Source organism: Hemiscyllium ocellatum, unplaced genomic scaffold, assembly GCF_020745735.1.
Source record: "Hemiscyllium ocellatum isolate sHemOce1 unplaced genomic scaffold, sHemOce1.pat.X.cur. scaffold_875_pat_ctg1, whole genome shotgun sequence".
In the NCBI taxonomy this organism is placed as follows: domain Eukaryota; kingdom Metazoa; phylum Chordata; class Chondrichthyes; order Orectolobiformes; family Hemiscylliidae; genus Hemiscyllium; species Hemiscyllium ocellatum.
In genome coordinates this window covers 111,269-117,268 of record NW_026869282.1, presented here as the reverse complement: position 1 = coordinate 117,268, position 6,000 = coordinate 111,269, and the positions used below count along the sequence as shown (strand labels likewise).

General features: G+C 46.7%; 1 non-coding gene across 1 annotated transcript; it reads left to right on the top strand.

Moving 5' to 3' along the window:
• The first annotated feature begins 392 nt into the window (after window positions 1-392).
• Window positions 393-464, top strand: trnaw-cca (transfer RNA tryptophan (anticodon CCA)). Its single transcript has one exon. It is a non-coding gene; the product is annotated as a tRNA-Trp (tRNA).
• The last annotated feature ends 5,536 nt before the right edge of the window (window positions 465-6,000 follow it).

Below are 6,000 nucleotides of genomic sequence, written 5' to 3'. Positions count from 1 at the left end.
AACAGTCTCCATTAACAGTTATTCACCCTCCCACGCAGATCGTTATCAACTCCTTTATCTGTCCAACAATTCTTCCTTCGCTTTTGGCTCTGTCCTGATCTCCGCCTTCCTCCCACAATATCTCCTGCATATAAACCGACATTTTCCCAATCACCATCAGTTCTGTGGAAGGGTCACATGCTACTCCTGTTTTTTTTGTTTCTGATATACAGCATCCGCAATTCTTTCAGATTTTTATTGAGAGAGAGTTGGAAATTGTTTCGAGAGACAGAAAGAGAGGGGGGAGGAACAGAACAGATATGAACTGTTGATCTCCGTTGCGACTCAAAACGTAAAATCATTGAAGTGCGATCATTTCCTTTAATCATGAATAGAGACCACTGGCCATCCGTGAGCTTGTGGCGCAACAGTAGCGCGTCTGACTCCACATCAGAAGGTTGCGTGTTCAAATCACGTCAGGCTCACTGAACTCGACCAATTACCTTTCAAACCAAGGAAGGAGGATGTTTACTCCGTTTTTCTGTTGAGCCAAATCTTCTTTCCGGAAACTTTCGATCACAGTGAAGCTTTGCTGTCAGTTTGATTTGTGAACACTGAATCAGGGAGGTGGTGTGCCCAGTGTTTGGGTAAATGCTCAGCTCCCCCCAATGTGAGAAATAAAAGACAAACTGTTCATCACGGGATTTAAACACACAGCCGTTTCGTTCAGTTGGTGACAGCGCGGTGTGAAAAACATTATACCGATATTTTTACAACATAATCTAGAGATTATCAGCTTTGTGTTTCAAACTATCAGGAGGTCCCAGCTCCTTCTCTCATAGCAGAGTGACAAACGAGTTCAGATAGAAATGTTTCCCACCAACAGCAAATCCTTTCCTCTCACTGGACACAGTTAAAATTATCTTTATTCAACAGAAGGAGCGGAAACTACAGTCTGACGGCCCCTCTCCACATTAACGGTGAGCCTGAATTGTATAAACGGTGTCAGTAAAATCCAATGGAGGACACTGATTTGGTTCAATCGTTTTTATTTGCCAAGCCTAATTCACCGAGAGGATGCTGCTGTGTGAGACAGCGTGGGGAATTACTGCAGGGCCTCCTGCGCATGGAACACACCGCAACTGATGTGTTTCACCTTCATCAGTTTATTCCCATCTCGGAGAAGAGAGGTTTGATGATTCGGATCATAGGAGGCCGACAGAGAACATGAGAAGAGCACTCAGACCTTCACAAGCTTGTCACCACAGCTGGGTCATCGTGGCCCGTGTATCAGTATGGGACAGTAATCTGCATCTACTGACTGGAAGCACAGCAAATTGGAGTGTTGGTGGGACTATCACACAGGAGAAAACGGCTTCGACAGATCAACTGGAGTGGCTCCCAATGCGCAACTCCACTCACCTCAACTGAATAACTAAACAAATTACTCAGTGATTCAAATGAATACTCGGTTTTGAATCTGCACTGTGTCATGTACCATCGAGAATGATGTCAAAACACTTTCATTGCTGTGATGGAGTATCCTGTTGGGCAGAATATACCCGTTGCCAAATTTCCTACGTTCTGTTGGTCTAACTCCGATTTCACTCAGAATCACGAAATGTGTGACAGCGCAGACTGAGGCCATGCAGCCCACCTTAGCTCTGCTGGTTCAACACAATATGTAAATACGTGTCTCATTCTGTCTCCTTCTCCCTGTAAATCTGCACATTGTTACATTGAACATGCCCACCGAATTCCCTTTTGTGTCCATTGAATCTGCCTCTTTGTCACTGTCAGACAGCGATTTACTGACCCCACTCCCTGTGCGAAAACGGTCTTCCTAATGTCACTTTTGCTTATTTTCCTGATGACATTAAATCTCTGCCAAATTGTTCTCGATCTTTTCAGGCCTGGGAGCATTTTCACTGCATTATTTCCTCTGTCTAAAACCCTCATGATGTGGAAAACTTCAATCAGGCCAGTTTTCAGCCTTCTGTTCTGCAAAGACAACTGCCCTAACTTTCCAATCTACCTTCATGACTGACATTCCTCGTACACGGTACCATTCACTTCAACCTGTTCAGCGCCGTCTGCAATCACTTCACTTCCCCGCTTCCTGAAGTATCACCCTCAGAATTGAGCGTAATACAGGTGGAGGATTCATTCAGACTCGGATTGCGCCGGCGAGAAATCTGCAAGACTTGTTCTCACTTTGAGCAAGTGTTTCCCTTCGCCGTGTTCACTGCAATGGTCCCTCTGTCCCATCCCTAATTCAGGCAGTCCGATCTGATTTAACAAAGCGGCTTTTGAGAAAACTGACCCGGCATCTTTGCTCAGGTCAATTTAAGAAATGAGGGTTCGCCTGGGATTGGAACCCGGCACCTCCCACCCGTCTGTATAAGCTAGAAAACCCAAAACTGACATCATACCCCGAGACCAATGAGCCAAAAACCATGTGCGCGCCCAGCTCCTGAAGCAACTGGGAGTTGCTCAGTCCGAAATACATTGTACATTGCTCCCAGAATTACAAGCAGCAGAGAGTTTCAAGAACATCTGCTTCTCATTCTGCCTCCCTGCTCCCAGGACGCTGCTGTTTGTTCCGTCCCCAGGAACCAGGCTGTCTCCACTGGTGGATAATTGAACCATTTCGTTTCTACTTGCAATTCTCCCGCCGACAGAGGCTGTTAAGTCCATCGAGTCCACCGCGACTGTCTGCCACTTGTCTCTTTCTGAGGTGATTCACAATCAGTGATATCTGTCCTAATAGTAAGGGACTGTGTCTGAATGGTGATACAGTTTCTGACATGCTGATTGTCTTGTCATTCACGTCCGGCCCGGCGTGGCGAATTACTGCAGGGAATGGGCGAAACCGCAAGGCATGCGTTTCAACTTTTTCAGCTCATTGGCATCTCAGAGAAGTGGTTTTGCGAATCAGTTCATAGGAAACTGATGAAGAACAGGAGAAGACCACTCAGACCTCCAAAAGCATGTTACTTGAACCGTGTGAGGTTCGCTAGTGTATCGGTATGATACAGGGTATTCAGACACTCAGGCAGTAGGTGCAAAGGCAAGATACAGAACAGAGCACAGCACCATTACAAAAGGAAGCTGCTCAAGGAGACATCGAACAACAGCAGAGGATGGTTTCAATCCATCGATCTCTGCGTTATGGGCCCAACCCGCTCCTGTTTTCCCCAGGTCCCTTCAGCCTTTCGTCTGGCACGCGGCATGCACGTTCGAGACTGATGTCAAAGACCTCCGCTGCTGTCGTGTAATATGCTGGTGCGCAGACGTATGGAGGCTGTGTAAATAAAAACTTTTTTCTCACTTCCCACATTGTGTTGATCGAACTGTGATTTCATTCTGAATCACAGCATGTGTCACAGCGCAGACGGAGGCCATGCGGCCCACCTTCCCTCTGCTGATTCGACACAGTAAGTAAACGTGTGTCTCTATTCGTAGCATTCGCTTGCCTTCCCCGTGTATTTCTGCACATTGTTACTTTAAACATGACCAGCGAATTACCTTATGCGTCTATTGAATCTGCCTCTTTGTCAATGTCAGAAGATTTGCTGACCCTAACCTCACCTTTCTAATCTCTCTTTTAGTTCTTTTCCTGATGACTTTAAAACTCTGCCGATCCTTTCAGGTGTGGGAGCATTTCAACTGCATTACTTTCCCTGTCTGGACCCCACATGACTTGGAAAACTTCAAACACGCCAGATTTCAAACTTCTGTTCTCCGAGGAGAGCTGTCCCAATTTTCCAATCTGCCCTCATCGCTAACATTCCCTAAACACGGCACCACTGACGTCAGCGCAATATTCCATCATTTCACTTCCTTGCTTTCTGCTCAATTTGTACTCCAAGCAGCCTAGTTTAGCAAGAGTGGGTTTTGAGAAAGTTAAGCGGGCACTCTTGCACAAACCTGGAAACGCAGGCTCATCAGAGATTCGAACCCTGGATCTCCTGCAAGCCTGCACAATAGAAGGCCCAAACCGCGAATCATACCCAGAGACCAACGAGCAACACCGAGACTGCGCAAGCCCCCCCGCTGTTCCTCTTCAGCCAGCTGAGTCTTGCTCGGTGTGAAATACATTTGACATTGCTCTGAGAATTGCAAGCGGCAAAGAGTTTCCAGAACAGCTCCTTCTCATTCTGTCTCCCTGCTGCTGTTTGTCCCGGGTCCTCTCTACTGGTAGAATTTTAAAACATTTTGTTTCTAAACTTTTCTGTAACACCGGAGTGACCAGTGATAAGCATTGCCCTCCTCAACACAGGATACAGAGAACAACAGAAGACCAGTCAGACCTCCGCGAGGCTGTCATCTCAACTGTGCACATTGGGACAGTATATCAATGTGAAATATTTATGTCGAAGTTTTTTGTGAAAGAGATGAGAAGGCGAGGTGCAGAACAGTGCGCCGTTAGACGGGAAAGTTGCTGAAGACGACATTGACTGAATAGGAGAGATGGTTTCCCTTCTGGGTGATGCTTCCATCACACACCCGCAGACATATCGCCGTTGTACCAGTATAAACTCTGTCTAAATTCCCACATTCTGTTTTTCTGAACTGTGATTTCGCTCAAAAGCACAAAATTTCAACACTCGCAATGTTCAAACTTTAACAAAGTGCTCATAGATATATTTAGCGAACACCTGGAAGGAATTCTGCCAAACGTACCTTGGGAATTTCGGTTTGAGTGCTCTTGAACTTTAAGTCAAAGGAAGGGAAATTTGCCTCGAGGCTGTGTAATGTGGAGATGTGTTCCCCATGTAAACTGATAGTGGTTCGCCATCCCAGTGCTTCCCGATGCATGGCTGCGCTGACCCACAGGGAGGTTTCTTTGATAAACTGTCCCGGGGACTTCCAGTCGCACCATGACGTCATAGTGCGAGCCCCCGGTGATGGCCTGCAGCTGCTGTGACGCAATAATGGTGCTGGCCCCGGAACATGAATACGAATTAGTTCATGAGTCACGTGGTACTGAATCATTCTATGGAGTGTTCTTTCAACTTCACGGATTTATATATGCGAGGAGGTAAATGGGCAGGGCTTACACCTCGGGTCCACTCGTCCTTCACTCTCACACCCCACAACCACCTCCTATTGTCCCAAGGCACTTGCCCCTGCAACCGCCGAATGTGTAACACCTGCCCATTTACCTGCTCCATCCTGAATATCCAAGGGATCGAACATACCTTCCAGGTGAAGCAGCACTTTACCTGCACATTTGTCACAAACTAGTCCACTGCATTCGTTGCTCACGGTGTGGTTTCCCCAAAGTAGCATGAAGCATAAACTGGGTGACTGCTTCGCAGAATATCTCGGTTCTGCCGAAAAAAAGGCCCTGAGCTTCTGGTTGCCTGTCACTTTAACACTCCACTCTGTACCCTGGCCTACTTCTCTGTCTCAGGCATGCAGCAATATTCCAGCAAAGTTCAGCCCCTGATTGAAGACCAACGCCTCATTTTCTACTTGGAGATCCTATAGTCATCAAGTCTTCAACATCGAGTTCAATATTGTTCGGACCCGAACTCCCCCATGCCCTTGACCCCGACCACACTCACACGAGGCCTTATTTTTACATCTTCTGCTGTTACACACGACATATCGTTAGCCAGCAACAGTCTTCATTAACAGTTAGTCACCCTCCTACACAGATCGTTATTCACTCCTTTGGCCATCCAATGTTCTCCCTCTGAACTGGTGGCAAAGAGAGCAATGTGGACTGATAGCCCTGAGTCAGCAGTTTGTCCCATCTCCAGGAACCGGGTTCTCTGCATTGGCGGATTATTAAACCATTTTGTTGTTGCGTTGATGTGAGGAGACTGTGTAAATATAAACTTTTCTAAATTCCCACCTTCCGTTGGTCGAACTGTGAGTTTACTCTGAATCACAATGCGTGTCACAGCGCATTTGGAGGCCCACCTTAGCTCTGCTGGTTCTACACAGCAAGTAAATAAGAGTCTCTATTCGTATCATTCTCTTACCTTCTCCCTGTAAGTCTCCACATTG